Source organism: Protopterus annectens, chromosome 3.part1, assembly GCF_019279795.1.
Source record: "Protopterus annectens isolate FY-2018-M chromosome 3.part1, PAN1.0, whole genome shotgun sequence".
NCBI classification, from domain to species: Eukaryota; Metazoa; Chordata; order Ceratodontiformes; family Protopteridae; genus Protopterus; species Protopterus annectens.
In genome coordinates this window covers 1402214826-1402234099 of record NC_056732.1, presented here as the reverse complement: position 1 = coordinate 1402234099, position 19274 = coordinate 1402214826, and the positions used below count along the sequence as shown (strand labels likewise).

The 19274-nt window shown below is 40.5% G+C and overlaps 1 protein-coding gene across 9 annotated transcripts in view; it reads left to right on the top strand.

Annotated features, from left to right (window-relative positions):
* FAM83H (family with sequence similarity 83 member H) overlaps positions 1-19274 on the top strand; it is a 1342513-nt gene that overhangs the window by 403761 nt on the left and 919478 nt on the right. The window contains exon 1 of one of the 9 annotated variants that reach the window (XM_044067458.1): positions 9982-10029. The exons of the other annotated variants lie outside the window; for them this stretch is intronic. The gene's annotated coding sequence lies outside the window, so the exon portion shown is untranslated. Of the gene's footprint in view, positions 1-9981; positions 10030-19274 lie in introns of those variants that run through there. 9 annotated transcript variants of the gene reach the window in all.

Here is a 19274-nt window from a genome sequence, read left to right as displayed (position 1 = left end):
AGTGCTTTTGCAAGTCAGACTTTCACTTAAATGGTTTGTAGGTTTGTAAGATATGGCAAATATATGATCCTTTTGGCAGAAGTCTGATTTTTAATGCATTGTGAAGGTGACATTTTCCATTGGGTCAATCTCAAACAATGTGCATGCAATGGTCAGTATGTATATTTGTATGGCTACATATTGTTTGGAAGAACGTGTTTTCCTCAGTTCCTCCTAGCATTCAAACTCATTTAACACTGTTTCACAGTACTGACTGAGTTAAGTTCACCAGAATGACACTAAAGTTATTTTTTTCTGTCTGCATCCGTTCTTTGTAGTGAATTAGTAATTTAACTACTGAGGTTTAAAGTATTTAATTTGCCACATAATAAAGAAAAACCTCAAATGGTACAAATGTAATGTGCTCCTCTAATTTATACAACAGAGGATCTAAAAGTCTGTGATTTAACTGTTCATTATGAAGCAGGGAATGGTAGCGCTGTTACTGTATGCTCTGGTACTCCGTTACACTTCCAAATGTCATTTGTAAGCCAGGTAGATCTGACTGTAGCCAGCTTCATGTTTAGGACAACACACCATTGCCAGAGGAGGACATGCACTGATCCATTATACTAGTTGTCCTGGAATAGAGATAGTCTTACTTGTGAGCTAGTAAATTTGGTCAGGGGAATATAGGTTAAATGTCCAAGTAATTGTTCTACCTCTGTTGGGGTGGGGTTTGAAGAAGACCAGACATTAGAGCTAGCAGTCTTATCAGAGTATGGAGCTAGGGATACAATTGTTTCATAGTTTTGTTGTACATCCCAGTCTTGAGTTGTAAAAGTAAACTAGAACTGTCTGCAGAAAACATTTTGTTTTACCATTCTTTTTACAAGTGCCACTGAAGTCCAGGTGTTGCAGGTTTGGTGGCTAACGGATTGCCTTGAACCAAGAGCACATTAAGACTTGAAGTAGACAGAGATGGGAGAAGAGTGGTCCAACTATCACAATATAGAAAGAGAGAGATGTCAGTGTGACAAAAAGAAAAGCCGGTACAAGTAAGTCTGTTTCTCATTTCCTGGTGCTCATTGCTTCCTTTCTGCTGCTGCACTTACTCTGCAGGTAATGTGATAATGTGACCGTGTATATTTCTAGTACTCTGGAGTTTGCCCTCTCATGTGCTGAGTTATTAGATGCAGTATAATGTCCTAGAGTGTCTTTCTCCTCCTAGACTCTTGGAGGATTGGTAAAATTGTCAGCTGCCCTACACAGCATCAATATGCGCCCCCCCTCCCCCCCTTTTTGTTCTTTTAAGCTATAATCAGGTTCCTAGAATTTGGCATCTTCATCAGAAGGGCATATGTGGAGTGTGAGTTTCCCTTAACAATTGCACATGATGTTGTTTTTTTATTTTTATTTTTTTTTTAATCTTCCTGACGGAGGACTATTAGCTGATCTGATGCCTGTCCTCAATTTCTGGGTTTTCTAAACCTGCTGTGTCCTCTCTCATACCTAATTCAATCCATGTCTGAGGCTAACAAGTAGGTCAAACAGCCCTAGGCAGCAACATAATGCTGAGATGAGAGTTTTATCCTGTTTGGCTTACCGATTCTCCCATGCTCATCAAACTTACAGACCTCAAATGCAGAAACCTGCAGACTGCTGGTGTTACCTGGTATATTCTTAGGTTAGTGTGATATTGTCGCATTTCACCATGGCAAGGATGCACTGTCCTTGACTGTAGCTGCCCTCCCACCCACAACTAGCAAGTCAAGAAATGTTGCGCCTTCCTGTCCCAGCCCTCCAGCCCAGCTTTTCCAGGTATAGAAGCAGCTAATAAATTTGAGTCACCTGTGTCTTTCTCACCTGTGCCTGTCTGCAGCAAGCAGCTCTGAAGATGAGAGCTGGACTTGCACTGTTGCCTACCAACTGTTATCCTTGGTTAAACAAGCAGTCATAGGTTCTCCCAGTGTCATTTGATCATGAGATTTTTCATCTGGGCAGAACCTCAATACAATCCCCCAACCGGTGGTGCTAGCTTTACTTTCATACGTGCAAGCAAAGCATTTTAAATATCAGTATTTCCTTTGCTGATGTAAATCTGATAACATGCCTGTTAGAGATCAAAAGCAACAGCACCTTTTGATGTATTGCATAGATGATGTAAATTGTGGATGCGATTGCATTTTACATATGAATCGTCATATTTGGAAGGGACATAATTATGGTCCAAGCCCAGAAAATACCAACATTTTGTGAACAGGTGCTCTGTACATATGTGAGAATCTGCTTTAGGCTATGACATCTTTTTAGCCAGTGTTCGTTTTTGTAGTGTAATACCTTAATTTTAATCCAGAACTATGACTTAGAAATGTGCATGCTTTGCCTCGGATGTCATGCTATTGCCCATGGTGATGGCAGCTGTGACCTATTTGGACATGTCCACACCATCAAAGCATATTCATTGCATCTCAGCATCTGCATTCTACTTGTTTACTTCTCCAGGTATGTTCCTTATTTATGTGAATGCATGCTTTTTCACTGTCTTCTCAGCATCTGTCCGCCGCCAGATCTTTACTTCTCCAAGTATATTCCTTGTTTATGTATGCTTTTTCATTGTCCTTTCAGTATCTGACCACCACCTGTTCTTTACTTCGCCAGGTACATGAATGCATGTTCATTCACTGTCATGTCCCCCAGGATTAGCCAGAAGTCTATGATAATCAATGATTCAGTGTTTCAATATAAGGAATCTGGTTATGGGAGAGTGTTAATGTGAGGAGGGGGGAGAGGGACACCAGACAAATGCTGTAACCTTAAATATTGCAGGGGGTGACTATTATAAGAGTACAGTGCTTGGTGGACATTAAAGGGAGTATATATTGTGTAAGGATTAAATGGAAGCAGCTAACAGGCACTGCAAGATTTAGCAGCGAGTGTATTAGGGTGGCAGAAGCACCAGACATCAAGGACATGACAGATGGGAAATATGACAAGGTGAAGGGGAGAGATAGATGTTTGAGCACAGGAACTGCAAACTTCATACTTGGTCTGACAAGGAAGGAGGCTATCTGGATGCCCGACAAACTGTAGATGATTGAAGGTGACAAGGAGAAGGGAGGGTAGGTGGTACTAGATGACACTACAGATAGATTAATTACATTGTATCTGTTTTATTTTTACTTATGTCATCTAGATTGGAGGCTGTCAAACAACTCCTGATTTATACACAATGTAGAAAAGTTGTAGGAAAGTGAATAGCCCTACTTCTCAGCTGTCCAGAATTTCTCCAAATGTCCAGATTTTTGCCTCATATTTGTAGTCTGTCTGGCAAAATTTTGAGGTTTTCTGGTAAATCATTGAGGATTGAAGTAAGTAAATAATGAGAAACATTTGAGTTTTAGATTTCATACCCTTCAGAAAATGCATGCTGTGACGCCCGTGCACTGGCCCAGCAATCAAGGAGCCTCAGTCCTCACCACTAACACAGTGAGGGGCGTCCACATTGGTACGGATAACAAGTACACATACAGTAAAGTACAATTTCCCTTAAGAGCACACAGAGATCTCAGTCAGGCTGGGTCTGGTTTCTCCCTTTCTGTCCAGATCCCCAATAAGACTACCAACTGGCACAGCTATAGGGTACAGGTCTCAGCCTAGTGGTCAGGCTAAAACCTTCAGCACCCTCTCTGTCTAACCAGTGTTTTGTGTCCCTGCCCAAGTAGCTGACACACATGCACTTTGAGTATGAGTTTTATATACAAACACACAGACACTCCTGGGGAAGGCTGGCACAGGTTCTCCAGCTATGCCCCCTTCTCTGCCAGGCTATAAGGTAGAAATTACTGCCACCAACCACTAATATCAGCTACTAATAAGGCCCTTGCTAAAGGGTGTCCAGTTGTTATTACTGTGCAATATTATTATCCAAATAATAAGTGTGACCCAGGGCTAAAACTGTTGGAGTGGCTTGGACAGTATCACTATATATGTGCAATGTACTCTAGAGCTTAAATTATCTCTACACAAAACAGCCACAGTTGAAAGGTTTAAAAATATTTAATAATAAATAAAAACTGAAGACAATACTTCTTACTACACAGTGCTAGTCAAGACTTCAGACATCACAGGAAATGCTTAAAATAATACTGTAGAATAGTTTTGACATAAATATAGAAAACAGCTAAACTTACTATTTCTTATCTTTTCCTAATAGCAAGCAAAGATCTAAATAAACTTGCATATAGAGCAAAGCAGAGTACTGGTAAGTTGTTGCCAGCTTTAGACAAAATCCAAAATGCTATCTCTCTCTCTCTCTCTGAGCAAGCCCTTTAAATTGATAATACATTCTGCTGACTCACTTTAGGTTACATCATTCTTAACAATTCTGACAAACTCAGATTTTAACATGCCTTTGATCTTGCACCTGGTCAGGAAACCACAGTAATTAAAGACATTATATATATAAAATCTAGCAATTAACTCTGGTCTCAAAACTGTAGAAAGAATCTGCTGGTTCAGACACCATGGCTCCGAGTTTGATATCAGTCATACAAGGCTTGACTTAACAGCTTTCTTCCAGCAGAATGCACTGTTACGTTTTTGATATTCAACATTTAACACCATTTTCTTCCATTTAAGAGAACAAGCTTGTGGCCTATTTTAATATTTACAAATGACAGAATTATCTACAAAATTCTATCTAGCTAGGCTGGCAGCCTTCACATATCTTCACACATGCTAATGCAAAATGTGTTCTAGCAACTTTATAAGTGCAATATGTAAACTATATGCCTGATTTAGGACCTTTGTGCCCCCCCCCCCGTAACTTTTAGTTTTATCCAGAATTCTTGCTCTGAGAGGTTGAAAGCTATGATAGTAGGTAACATAAATGAGACCACATATTTGAGTGTTATCCAGGTATATGTAGTATGAAGTGTAATAGAGTAGAGAACCAAATAATGAGCCGCCAGACCTGAAGTTAGTAAGTGGTAGCAGCGTGGCTATGTGGATGCATGACCCTCCAGCAGAAGATGGTACAGTTGTATATGGTTAGTATGAGGGGATGTTTGGCATCTGAGATCCCTGTGGAAAGATCATAACCTCTAAGGGTAATTTAGCAGGAAGAAATGGTACTTCAGGACACTATTAGCAATATAACCATGGCAAAATGGTAAGAAATTGTGGATGGCAAGACAATATGAGCATTCCAGCTAATGCAGTAAGTAGAAGTGGCAAAATAAATGGGGTCAGTTGGTCCTGATGAACTTTACAGGTAATATCATGGGCAGAGATGTTGGCAAGGTAGTGGCAGCTTGTTACTCTGCAGATGATACGAGTGGGAGTTAATAATTTAGTTATGTCAGGAGGAAGGAAGCAAAGTAGAATCACTGTGTATAAAATGGTCAGTAGTGAAGGTCATAGTAAAGGAACAGCGGTGTGGTGTAGGATAGGTAAAACTGTAGCATGTTTCTGGTGATTACTGGGTGCTAAGGGAGTCTACGAGTTTTATTGCAAGTGATGATGCGTGTTTCATTAGTAATGACTGCAACCTAGGCAGTGTTTCAGTGATGGTAAACATTGCACTGGTCATCGCTGCATGCTTTGGAATGTGTGATATCCCACTACAGTGGTCATCATTGCATGCTTTGGAGTGTGTGAGTGATATCCCACTGTACTGGAGAGAGCATATAATTTTTTTGCCTTTGTCCATTGCACAAAGTGTGTGTGTGTGTGTGTGTGGAGGAGCTGTATGTGCATGTGTGGAGAGATGCCTAAAACTTGCTACTTTCATCATTGTTTAGTGAAGCAGTTCAGACTATTATGCAAATTAATTCTACTTGTGCCATGTCCCAACTTTTTGCAGATTCTGTGTGTGCTTTAGAGGTACCTGAGGGTAGATGTAGCTTTCATATCCTTCAGAAAATGCACACTAACAGAAAACATCTCTTTCAAGAAGCTTTCTAACAGCAAAGTGCAATGTAATGGAGAAGGACAAAGGTCCAAAAATAGTCACAAATTTTATTGCTTTTATAAAGATAGAAACTTGCTTGGAGGAGAGGTTTTCGGTTGGCCTGCATTTTCTGAAGGCTATGAAGGCTGAATTCCAAATGTCTGTCATTTATTCCCCAGGGTCTTGCTAGAAAACAGTTTTTTCTTCTCTTTTCTGCATAAAAAGTTAATGAGGCAAAAATCTGGACATCCTGAGAAGATCCACACAGTCGAGCGGTATGAGAGTCTGACAAGATTTAAGGAGGGACAGCGCAGAAAAACACGGAAAAATCAGGTGTGTCATTACCTGATTTTTTTTTTTTTTTGTATTTTGCTCTGGCCTCTGTAGTATAGTCCAATAGAAAGGTCTGCCAGCTCAATGGTACTTTAGTGGCTTGACTTTTTCTGTTGGTATATGCTTGATTTATAAAGGGCGTGCTGGTTGGGTTGTCCATCAGCATGCACGTTTTTGAATAACAATGACCCGTCGTCGTATAATTACTCATAAAGGCAAATAATTGTCATGACTGGTAGCTAAGAAACTGAGTATGCTTTCTAATGGTGGCACTTTGATAATAACATTGTCATTGCAGCACTGCATTAGATTTATGGCATTGATTAATGTCTTGCTTATGGGCAGCAGAAGGTTAAGAAGGTATTTGTATTTGGTTTTGTTTTTTCTCAAAAACAAATATGATGTGCAGTATTCCTGGCATCTGTTATCACACCAAATTTCTGTTCAACTCACAAACCAGGAAACACCTTAATTCTCTGTCATACCTCAGTGTACTTGTACAGCAAAAAAAAAAAAAAAGAAAAAGCTAGATTTCACATCTTGACAAGTTGATTATACAGAATGTGGTTTAATCTTAAAATAAAATGTAACTCAAGTTTTGTTTTTATCTAAGAATATCAGTTCTTAAGAATGAATTAAGTTAAGGCAGCTATCGGCGCAGGTATCCTCAGCATACGTTATTATTTTATTATTATGTTACTTACCATTGTGAGTATAGTATCTGTAAGGTGAATTGCTGCAGAGTTCTTGGCTGTCAGAAAGAATAATTGCTGGTGGTTCTACCCATCTGTTGGGAAATGAGTAACTGCACAGCTGCCAGGAATGTACTACATGCCCCGACAGAAACAAGGATCAAGCCTCAAGTGGAATGCGAGAAACTTCTCCCTGCCGTTGTAATCGGTAATTCTCAGAATGTGTCTTGGGCAATCCATTACATTCATGCAAAGGAGTCTGTATAGGTTATGTTCAGTCCACTCACCCAAGAAACAAATAATAAACCACATAGTGTAAAGCACCTAGGTTGTCTATTTACGTACATGAAATGCATTTGGAGTACTTTTGGACTCATCCTGGTTGTTTTTTGCTTGACTTTAACATAGGTTAATGTGACAGAAGTAGCCACGTTTAATTTTAATAGGCTTATATAATTTACTGTTCATCCATTCACATTCCTTTGATCTTTGCCAGGTTTCTAAACATAGTTTTTTGGATTGTATGACCAGCTTTCATATTTAATAATTTCCTGCTACAGTATGATTTACAGTTAAATGGAGGTGTTCAACCTGATTGCCGGTCAATCTCTCTGTGAAACCTCTAGGTAAACATTTACTTTACAGTAGTAATATGGTTCCATGTTCTCATGTCTTTTCTTCGATATGGTCATTTAGTTCACCAAATCTAAATAAATGGGTAGTATTGTACACAGGAGAAAGAAAAGAAGAAGACTTCTCTCTGCCCAGATTTATCTACAGAGTTGAGAAAAGCACTCTAGAAAGTACTTTCTATTGAACAACTCAGCTAAGAATTGAAAGTAAAAACAATGAACTGCAGTGACAGACTATGGAGTAATCCAGTGTCCCCCCCCCCCCCCCTTTAAAGGTAGTGTCCATCACAGAGGCAAAAATATGTTAAGGCACAAATTAAGTTCCATCCTCAAATGTTTGAATAATTAAAGGGGTCTAAAACCTGCCTGTTAGTGCATATGAAGCTGAAGCCTGCACAGACTGCATCATACCACTGGTGCTTGACTAATTCTTCATGGCTGTACAATACACTTCCTGAATAAGATTGCAGAGTTCAGGGCTCCCATTAATTTGTAGGGTAGGGTGCAGAGGTGTCAGAGTTGGTACCAGCGGCTCGTCACCCACAAGGGAATATATTTGTGATGGGCTCTTGCCCACAGGTAAATCCCAGAGTTGCCATCATCGCTTTGCTTTGGATCAATGTCTTTTCAATGGATTGGGTTTTGCTGGGCTGATGTAGCTCCTGAGTAGGGTGGTGGCCATCACTAGGGCAGGATGCGTAGACTAGAGGCAGATAACTAATCTCTCTCAAAAACGTTAAACTGTGCTCACATAGTGTGATTGTGCCAGGTCTTTCACGTAGGTAATTAGTTTTGTAGGACAAAGTATATGCAAAGTGTCTCATTGCAGGTGACCACTCTGAACTGGTTGTGGACAGAAAAGCTGTCAGACAGTGACAATGTGGCGAGGGGCTGTAGAAGAGGAGAGAGAAAGGGATGAATGTGAAGTAATGGTGGCTGCAGAGAAGACAGTCAAGTACTGTATGACTGACCGACCAGGTCCCAGTTAGGTAGAATGGACTTTGAACCTTTGCAGCCATTACCCTGTAGTCAGTTAGGTTTCCAAGACTGAGATAATATTATCTTTATGTAGGAATGGGTATGCAAGGTTTTTTTATAGGTATTATTTGATTTTGTAACTGAGTGAGCACACAAAGTAAAAAGGTAATTGCAGGTTGAATGAGTGCAGACACAAACTGAAACAAGGCTGTGCACATTTCATTTCTGAAAAGAATGCAGCTCATTGTCAAAGCATCTGTTGTGTATGTCATATAGGCTAAAGTACACATTTATTTTATTTAGATGTTTGTGTGCTACTTTTAGGTGTCTAATAATGCAGGCTAAGTCTTGCAGTCATCTGTTGCTTTCCAAGTTCTGCAAGTCAAGTGCCATTTTTGTGTGGAAGCTTCTGTATCTCTGTAATGAGTAGAACCACTTCTCAAGGATAAAAAGCTTTGGTCAGGTTAAGTGAGCTTTGTCTGTCATGCAAGTAGCTCTTGGTCAGCTAACGGGATTGACTTGTAAGTGCTCTGTTGTTAAGACTGCACAGCAAAAATATTTTAAGTAAATTACCTAGGAATGGCAGTTTCTTTGGGACTCTTCTAAAATTTCATTTTGTTTAGAATGTTATACCAGCAGTCTTTTGTTAAAATGTTGAAGTCTCTTGCAGAAGTGTTGCCTTATTTTATTTTTTTAGAATTTATGAGCCATACCTCTGTCTCAGTACTCCCTTTTTCATATTTTTATTTTGTCCCTTGTAAAAGTTGATTTTTTTTTGGCAAATGAGGAGTCCAGTCTGTTGGTAATGCTCAAACATTAGAATTTCAGCCTTCTTGTTCAGAAAGTGCTCATTGATGCAGAAGTCCTTAGTCTATTAATTTTTAAATGAATTAGAGCAAGAGTTAAAAAAAAATAATAATAATAAAATGTCCTGGATTCTTGACCTTTATCTGCCCTCCAACACCATTATTTTTTTGCTTTGTCCAAAAGAAGTTGAGAGGTATGCTACACATGTGATCACTATTTTTGTGTACAATGTAGGGATGCCCTGTAACAAGCTGTTAATTTTTGCATACATTCCTCAGTGAAAGAAGAGAATCTATATCAGTCCAAGAAATATACCCTTATTTAAACTTTAAAGCTTGGTTAAAATATGTATGCAGTTTTGAGCCATGCAACACTTTATTTTGCAGTAAAGTACAGCTTTACGGACAGCTGAGCCGCTTGACATTTGTCTTTTACAGTCTGGGATGGCCCCTCTATGATCAGCTGCTGCCATTTGCTATGCAAGTAGTTCTTGGTCTTTACAGTATGGGTGAATTTCTTAACAGTTCTCTGACTTTTGAAGTGCAAATGGCCTGAGCAGATGTGACCTGTTTTTTTTTTTTTTTTTTTTTTACAGTGCAGGTGAATCCTATGACCAGTTGTTGATTTTCGCACTATAGGCATATCCTGAATTTAGGTGAGCATTATTAGTGGTGGTTGCTACTTTTGCAGCTTAAGGAAGTCCATTAATAACCATATGATGCTTTTTGCTGTGCTGATGAGGATTATTAGCTGTTCATTTGTTTAGTGAAGATCTAATAGTTTCATATTGCTCTGAGTACTGTAGATACACCCTGTAAAGGTTTTTAAAGAACTCCTGCTTTTTGCATTGTAGCTGAGCCGTGTAACCTGCCCTGTTGAGCCTTCACTGCTACTTCATGCTAAATAACTGTCAGTTTTCTATAACCAGTTATTAGCTTTACATAATGTGCTTGGCCCTTGTAACCAGTTACTGTTGTATACAGTGAACATCAATCTGCAGCTTCTTGCTGATGTTTTTACTGTATAAACAAACTTTGTATCTCTTTGTTGCAATGTAACAGCCCTATGAGTTCCAGCTGTTTTATGCATTTTCCAATTTTCCAATATCTTGTGTGTAACATGGTTTTGGAATTATTAATGCAATATTTGACGCCTAGAGGAGCAGTTGGAGGTAACTGCAGAAACGCCTGGAGACTTCGGCAAGCTCATTCTGTACTGCAGTGTGAGCTTATTGTCCTGCTACTGCTTCTTGCAGTGTCATTGAGCCCATTGGGTGGCAACTAGTCTGTGCTGTGTAAGTGACCTCCAGAGTCACAGGAAGGCTAGGGTTGAGGAGGTGACTCGCTGGCACCTACAAGCATTGATTAGTGACTCCCACTACTAAAGATACATTTTACTGTTTGCAGGTGCTTAATGACAGCTTGTTAACTGTTACACTGTGCTTTTCTTTCAAAGGTAGCAGTGAGGTATTAGGTTGCTTCTGTAACATTGCTAGACTATAGGTGACGTATACTTTAAATCTTGGCTTGATTTGGTGTGGCCTTAGATCATTAAGTAGCTACTGGAACAAAGAGTTAATTCCCTGCAGAGAATAAGGCAGGATGGATTTCTATTGAGCAGAAACTAAAGTAGGGTGGAGCTCTAGCAAGAGGGAGATTAAAAATATTTCACTTGGAAGGAAAAGAGAGTGACTTTGGGGAAGCAGTGGAATATTTTGTCCGATGGACTTTCCTTAAACTGAGGAGTGCTAATTTCTGGGGAAACTTCTCAATATGAGGCTTATTGGAGTACGTCTCTTGAAACATTGGTGACTCTGTTATAATCTGTTACTTAAGGCCTGATAGGAGAAGGAGTATTTCTTTGTTGGAGAGTGGCAGCCTGGGTGGCATAGTAGCCAATAGTGCTGTCACCTCACAGCAAGAGGTTCCCCAGTTTGATTCTCGGCTGGGGTGCCTTCTGTGTGAGTCTGCATGTCCTCCCTGTATTTGCTTGGGTTTCCTCCAGGTGTTCTGGTTTCTCTCGCATTCCAAAGACCTGCAGTAGGTGGAGAGGAGGCACTAAATTGACCACAGGTGTGCATGCAAGTGTGTTGTGTGGAGGAACTACTCTGACGGGGCTATCCACCTGGTGGTGTAAACCTTGGCTGTAGAGGATTGTCACTGTTGAAGTGACACCTTATCCAAGTGTGCAAAAATGGGAAAAGGGTTGTGGATGGATGGAGTGGAAACCTGATTATTATTTCTACAGTTTTTTTTAAACCTACAAGATACTGGGGAAAGTTTGTCTGCCTTTTGGAAGAAAGACTGAACTAGACTTTGCTGTGTGCTACAGGAACTTTATTTTCTGTTATGAATAAAATGTGTTGTGAGCAGATGAAATTAGCTCTTATGCTTGCGTTAAAGGGACATTGAAACAAAATGCATTCTTGCATTTGGTTTAGACAACCCACTGTTCATATGCTTGCTTATATTTGGAGTGAAGAAGCTTTTTTGTTTGTTTGCCTTCTCTTCCTTAAGCTAATATGTTAAAAATTCAAGACTTGGTGGTTCTATTCCCGAATCTTGGCCCAAGTCAAGAAGCCTCAAGATGTCATAGTACATAAATAATGTCTTTCGGCTTTTCCCAGTTAGGGGTCGCCACAGCGGAACTCCGGTCCGCTAATGATTGGCAGTAGAGTTTTACGTGCTGGCTTGCCAGGCCTAACGCACAACCTTCAACGAAGGAGTGCCCATTCACGCATGTCGCCACACAGAAGATGCTCTAACTGAGAATCGAAGGGCAACGTCTGTGAGGCGACAACGCTACCGCAGCACCACCACCGCAGTCAAGATGTCATAGTACATATGTCATAGTACATAATAAATATATTTCTCCAAAACTTTCTGTGCTGTGATGTTTAGAAAAAGTGTAATAATGTAGCAACCTATTTTTGTTTTTAAGTGATGATCTACAAGTTGTCATTAAGTGATCATTATCACCTGTGGGGGTGCCTAATGGGTGCTGCTTACAGATTTAAGCTCCCATTATACAGCTCTGGTAACCTTGCACCCATTAGCTGCTTTTTATGCAATTTTAAATGAACTATGAAGCTTGTCTTCATTTGTTTCTTTATGCACTGTGAATCCTTTATTGCTTTATGCCATGTAAATAGAACTATGACCTTTTTACGAAGTGCGAGCAAGTGAGCTTGACATGTAATGCAGTTAAACTAACCCTTAAACTCAGAGCTTTAGCACCATAAATGAGCCTTGTAACTTGTTGCTTTATGCAATGCAGGCAAGGTTTTTATAGTTGTTCCTTTATGCAGTGTAACTAATCCTGTAAGCTGCTGTAGTTTCAAGTGTAAGCAAGGTCTGTAACTCTATCCATTTATTTTCAGTACTCACTTGATGTAGGTTAGGGTCTTAGGAAGCTGCAGCCAGTCCTACCAAGTAACCCACGGAAGACGGAAATCAGTAGTGGATGGCATGACTGTCTCTTGCAACACGCATATACCTTTGGTCAATTTGAACATTGCCGGTGTATCTACCTGCATGTTTTTGAAATGTGGGAGGAAGCCAGAGATTTGGAAGACCTACTACAGGTATACAGAGAACATGCAGGCTCCACATGGAAGGGATCCAGCTGGGAAGTGAACCATGAGGCAGGATTGTAACTCACTGTTCCTTTATGCAGTGTAATTAATTACAGAAGGTAAGGCCTAGATGTAGCATGCTTCTGTATGCAGTGAGAGTACACCTTAGCTGAATCTTGTAACTATCTTCTTTGTCTCGTAGTAAAAAATGCTCTAAGCATGCATGCTGCTTGTACTGTATAACCTGTTAATGCTTGTTGATAACATTTATTATTGTTTGATGACTGGCTATAAACATTATATGAAAGAATTCCTATTTTCAGGAATAGCATGTGGTGATATATAGAGATTAAACAGTTGTGGTTCACACTATATGATGTGTAAAAATATGTTTACTAAGTTAAAATAGCTCACGTTACCTTAGAATAACAAACAAATGACAAGTATCAAATTACCTAAGAATAGCATGTAAATGACAGTATTACTTGAAGCATCTACACAGTACAAATAGGCTTCTTTAGATGAAGGCTGAGCACATAGACAGCAAATACGCCAGTCAAGCAGAGACAGGCACTTGTTTATAAGCTGGAATTTGAGAATGCACAGTCCTTGGAATGCAAATCCATTGAAAGGAGAAGAGCATTCCAGACTTCTGATACCTAAGCAACAGATGATTTATGTCTATCTTTTAATTTATGGTGGACCTTGAGAAAGGTATCTGTGGAGCTGAGAGCAAAGGTATCTGTGGAGCTGAGAGCATAACAAATGTCCATTGTAGGCAGGGATTCAGTGAAAGTTATAAGGGTATGTCTTTGTGTAAAGAAGGCAATGCAGTCTAATTTAGAACATAGTCATATAATGAGATGTACCTGGAGGGGGGACAGTAATGCATAAAGATGCATTGTTATAAGTGTTGTCTTATTTAGCTCAAACTGATTTGTACATTGATAAATGTAGGGACACTTAAGGGAGAATAGTAATACAGAATCAGTGGCACAATACTAGCCACGTGATCACAGGGGACCATAAGACACCTAGCCATGCACACTGTGACAAAGGGAGAGTCCGCCAGCACAGCTATCTGGAATTTTGTAAGTAATTGTATGTCATTTATGAATATCAATTTGATTTGTACAAGATACTTGTGTTACAAATGTATTAGAATTGTATGTCATGTATGTCAAACTGGTCTGTACAGACCATGTGTTGAAACGTTTTTTGCAAAGTGCCATTTGAAATGTAACCACAGTGTGCCCTACTGGAATAGAACAGAAATGTACATGCACTATTGTAACTGTTTAAATATATATATTTTAACAGTGGAAACAAATACAGGAGTTCAACGTCATAAAAATAGCTGAAATTAAATTACTTTATGGCTAAGCAATAAAAGATGGTATCTTTCAGTTTTCATTGCAGCTACAGTCTGTGCTAAGAAGCTTTCTGTATTGTCTTCAGAGTAAACTAATTACTACCTCTGAAAGTATGAAAGAAATCAATTATTTTATGACTTCCAGCATATGCCAAAGATCTGAGGTCTATGTATTTTTGCAGGTAGATGTTAAATACTGCCAGCTTCCAGCAGTGGGGGTTTCACCTGGGATAGAGTCAGATGACAATAAATGATATCATTCTGCAAGCTATCCCAGCAGTAATATTTTTCATATTAATTTGGGAGCTCTCTGAGAAAGAGAATGCATTCTGTCTTGGACCAGACAACAACAGGAACCATTCACCACACATCTGCCTTGCTCTGATGAAGTAAGTTACTAGGGAATACTATAATTCTCTTAGATATAGTCAGGAATGTAGCAAAGTTAAGTTTAGATATTTTTCTTTCATTGAGACTGTCCTGCAATGTTTTAAATATTTCCTGAGATTTTGAACTCTGTCACAGTGGTTATATATTGAGTATTTTCTTGTTTTTTTTATTATTTATTATTAGATGTATTTAAGTCTTTCATTGTGGCTGATCTGTCTAGAGATATTTAAGTTTTGAGAGTATTTGCATATTTATTTGGTGACACTGTGTGGGCCACTCCTAATAGCCTTGCTCATGGTCAAACTACCATTTGTATCGATATTAATGTTACACAGTAAGATTGGACACCCTTTGTTAAGGGCCTTAAAGTAGCTGATAAGAATGTGGCAGTGATAACTACCTTATAGTTTGGGCAAAATGGGGCATGGCTAGTAAACCTGTGCCAGCCTTTCCCAGGTGTATGTGCGCAAATCAAACATCAAGAGTAGTGTGTGCGTGTGTCAGCTACTTGGGCAGGGACACAAAGCACTGGTTGAACAGAGGGGGTGCTGGAGGTATTGGCTTGGCCACTCGGCTGAGATCTCAACTGTGCCAATGGGGAGTCTTATTGGGGATCTGTTGAACGAGGGAGAAACCAGCCCTGCACTGACTGTGGTCTCTGTGTGCACTTAAGGTAAATTGCACTTGATGCAGAGAGCTGCATCTGAAAATGCTGCTTGTGTACTTGCTATCCTTCCAGTGTATGTCCCCCACTGGTGCCAGTGGTGAGGATTGAGGCTCCTTGATTACTGGTCCAGTGGTGGGTCATCACACACAATTAAGCTGACGCAACCAAACTCGCCACCTTTTTTGAGTACTTAGTAGAGCTCACTTCCCAAATCAAGTAAGGCTGTAAATTGAGGACTGGGCTGTAAGTTTTGTGTCTACCCATCATATCAATCCAAACCTGAAGGAGAAGAAAGAGAGGATAAAGGAACTTTGCATATATACCTCAGAAAAAAAAGGAAGACTTAAGAGAACATGCCAGAACTACTACATAGAAGCTAACAAAGCCTGTAAAGGGCAGCATTTTCAGATGGGGATAAAGTATTCAGGAACAGGAGTTCACAACTGAAAGCAAGGGTGGCATATTGCTGTTGAGGAAGTAGTTTTTTCACAAGCCAGATGATCAATTATATATAGAACAAATTTGTTGAGGTGACTCAGAAGCAGGTAAGAATTCAAGGAAGTATGGCACACACTCAAAGCATATCTTGTGGCAGATTTGAAGAAGTAGAACAGAGGTTACCTAGGAAATATAAATGGTCTGTTATGTAGATTGACTGGCAGATTAGGCAGTCCTCAAAACCCTTCTTTGCTGAAAGTTCTGTTTTGTGTCCTGTCAGGACTTTATCATGCTTCTCAACTGCTCCAATTTTTGCAGACTGTTGAGATTTTTGCCTCATATTTTTGGTCCATTTTTCATAGTTTGTGGTTTTTTTGCAAAACATTGTGTGTTTGATGTCACTAAATAACAGGTATTTGGGTTTCAGACCTGATATCCTTTAGAAAAGTCATGCTAACACAACACCTTTTATTCTAGCAACTTCTCAAGTTTATAAGGGCAATAATTAGTATGCCCCTACGTTTGGGCCTCTGTCTCCCCGTTATTTTTGGCTTTGTCCAGATTTCTTGTTCTAAGAGGTTGAGAGGAATGGACTCTACACTTTTTTACAAGCAAGTTACTGCTGCTACCAGTGGAAGTTAAAAGGTCATTCATTTACCTTTTGATCTGTCTTACAGCAAAAAGTCACACACCATTCCAGCTGCTTAATTACCCAGATAACAGCTCCATTTCACCAATCCTCAACCAAATGTTCAGAACAGCATTTCCCAATCCCCTTCCATTCTCAGGCTCACTGACTTCCATTGCGAGGGACAGACAAGAATGTCAATGCTGAGGTAAGTTTCCTTGACCTGGTCATTACTAACATGGGCGACCACCGTTGCTCTACACCAGTAGTTAACTCCTCCCTGTTTAGATCCGACCACAAACTAATCACCTTGGAAATCCACATCCCCACCCCGCAAAGGTAACCACCATGAAAACCTTCTCCAAAGCTAACTTTGGGCTTCTAAAAACGGAGCTGGTTAACTTTACGGCACCCATGTGAATGGAGAATAGTTGCATGATCACCGAATCATACACTAATGCAACCAAAAGAACCAAGACACTCTCCTCCAAAAAAAAAAAGGAAACCAATCTAGTGGTCTCCTGCCATAAACAAACTCTACAACAGAGGGAGGAAACTGATGCGGAATAAGGTGAAGTTCTAAGACTGGAAAACCCCCTTATCAGCCTCAACAAAAAGTTGAGATCCCTCATCAAATCCTCTAAAGCTAGCTATGAAAACAGAATTGCAGCAGATAGTAAAGACAACCACAAGGCCTTCTATAGTTATCTGAAGAATCTCCACGGCAATACCCAGATTTGCTCTGAGCTACTGCACACTGATACCTCCTTATACCAAGCCAACAGATATAGGTTCATAGGTTCATACTAGGCTATCTGCCCGAGGGCATTTACAAGCCTAGCCCATCGCCTTTAGTATGGGGAACTATACCCATTATTTTGCTGTGCCTCTGTCGAGCAGTGACACTGAGGTAATCCCTGGGGTATATCTGCGATCTCCCATCCATTGGTCAAGATTTCTCTTGAACAAGGCCAGTGCTCTGCCTCACATGTGATTTTGTTCCACAGCATAGGAGTCTTTGGGTGATGAATCTATCCCTCCAGCACGTCCTATTAATAGGTTTAAGTCTCCTGTGGCTCTGATGGATCTAGATTTTTTGGTGAAGCATATTCATCAAATCTGGGTTTGACATGGCCTTGTATGTTAGGCAAAGGTCACCTCTTGAATAGAGCTGGAGTTCTTTCAGTCGGGCAGCATAGGACAGATTTTTGAGACCCTTTATCCTTTTGGTGAGGAACTTTGTGGCCTCTCCAGCTGCTGCAAGTGTCGGGTCAGATACATTCGAATGGGGCATTGTACTCAATCATTGGTCTGATGAGTGATGAGTAAAGGGAGACTATGACCTCCCTTGATCTAGATGAGAATCCCTTCATGATAAGGTGGGCAATGTAGAAGGTCTTCCTGACTACTTTAGCTACATGGGTGTCGAATGACAGACTACTATCAACCTGGGTCCCCAGGTCCCTGATAACTACTTCTGTGCTCAGTGGATTGCCACCTATTTGGTAGCTAGGGGTAACCTTGTTTTTTTTTGGCATTTAACTTACGTGGCTCTGGCACCAGTTATCCGTTTCTGTGAGATCTGAAGGATATCTGTGTCAGATGTGTTTCTACTATGGCCAGTTTGCAGTCATCTGCAAACTTTGTCAGCCATAACCCTCCTGTGTTTGCTTGTACTTTGAAAAGTAGATGCCAAACAAGAGTGGGCCCAGGACTGAGCCCTGTGGGACACCACTTGTGACAGGCTTTGAGTCTGACATGGCGCCAGCAACTCTGACCCTGTGGGTTCTGTCACTCAGCCAGTTTGCAACCCATCTTGTGATGTATGGGTTAACATTTAAGCTGATGAGTTTTCAATGATACCCAGTGAGGTATTGTATCGAAGGCCTTAGCCAGATCGAGGTAGGCTGTATGGACTGCCTTTCCCTCATCAATGGCTTGGTGACTGTTTAAAAGTCAACCAAGTTTAAAAGGCATGATCTGCCTTTGACAAAGCCAAACTGGGTTGGATCCAAAGTCTGCAAATTCCCTATGTCTTTATTTATGAGGTCCATTATGATCCTCTCCATGGCTTTGCAGATAAGGCTTGTCAAGCTAATGGGCCGGTAATTTCCAGGGTCGGTGGAGGCACCGCCTTTGTGAAGTGGGACCACAGTTGCAGTCCAGAGGTAAGACTTTGATTAAACAGCTGTCCTATACTGGCCGACAGAGTCAGTGCAACCTTACCCCCCCCCCCCAAGGACCAGTCACAATACCAGTAGAATGCCAGGCACACAGTATTACTGCTGCACAGGTTAAAACAGCACTGTCCAAGGGCAAGAATACAGCTTCTATGGGACCTGACAATATCCCTGGCTGTGTTCTACATGAACTACAGAGTGAACTGGCACCTCACCTGTGTGCCCTGTTCAGTGATGGCCTCACCTCAGGCTTTGTCCCTACCAAATGGCGCATTGCTACAGTCATCCCTCTCCACAAAAGAGGAGAGACTACAGACTCTGGAATCTATCACCCCATTAGCCTGACAAGTCTGATGCGCAAAGCTGTGGAATGCATTGCCATGGACCTAATAAACAAGGATATAGGGAATCTCAAAACTCTGGATTCCACACAGTTTGGTTTTGTGAAGGGTAGATCATGCCTGTTCAACTTGGTCAGCTTCTGTGAGTCAGTCACCAGAGCTGTGGATGAAGGCAGGGTAGTTCATACAGCCTACCTCGATCTGGCCAAGACCTTTGATACCATTCCCCACTCAGGAATCATAGAAAAACTCAGGAAGTTAGACAACCCCAATATCACTAAGTGGGTTGCAAACTGGCTCACAGGTAGAA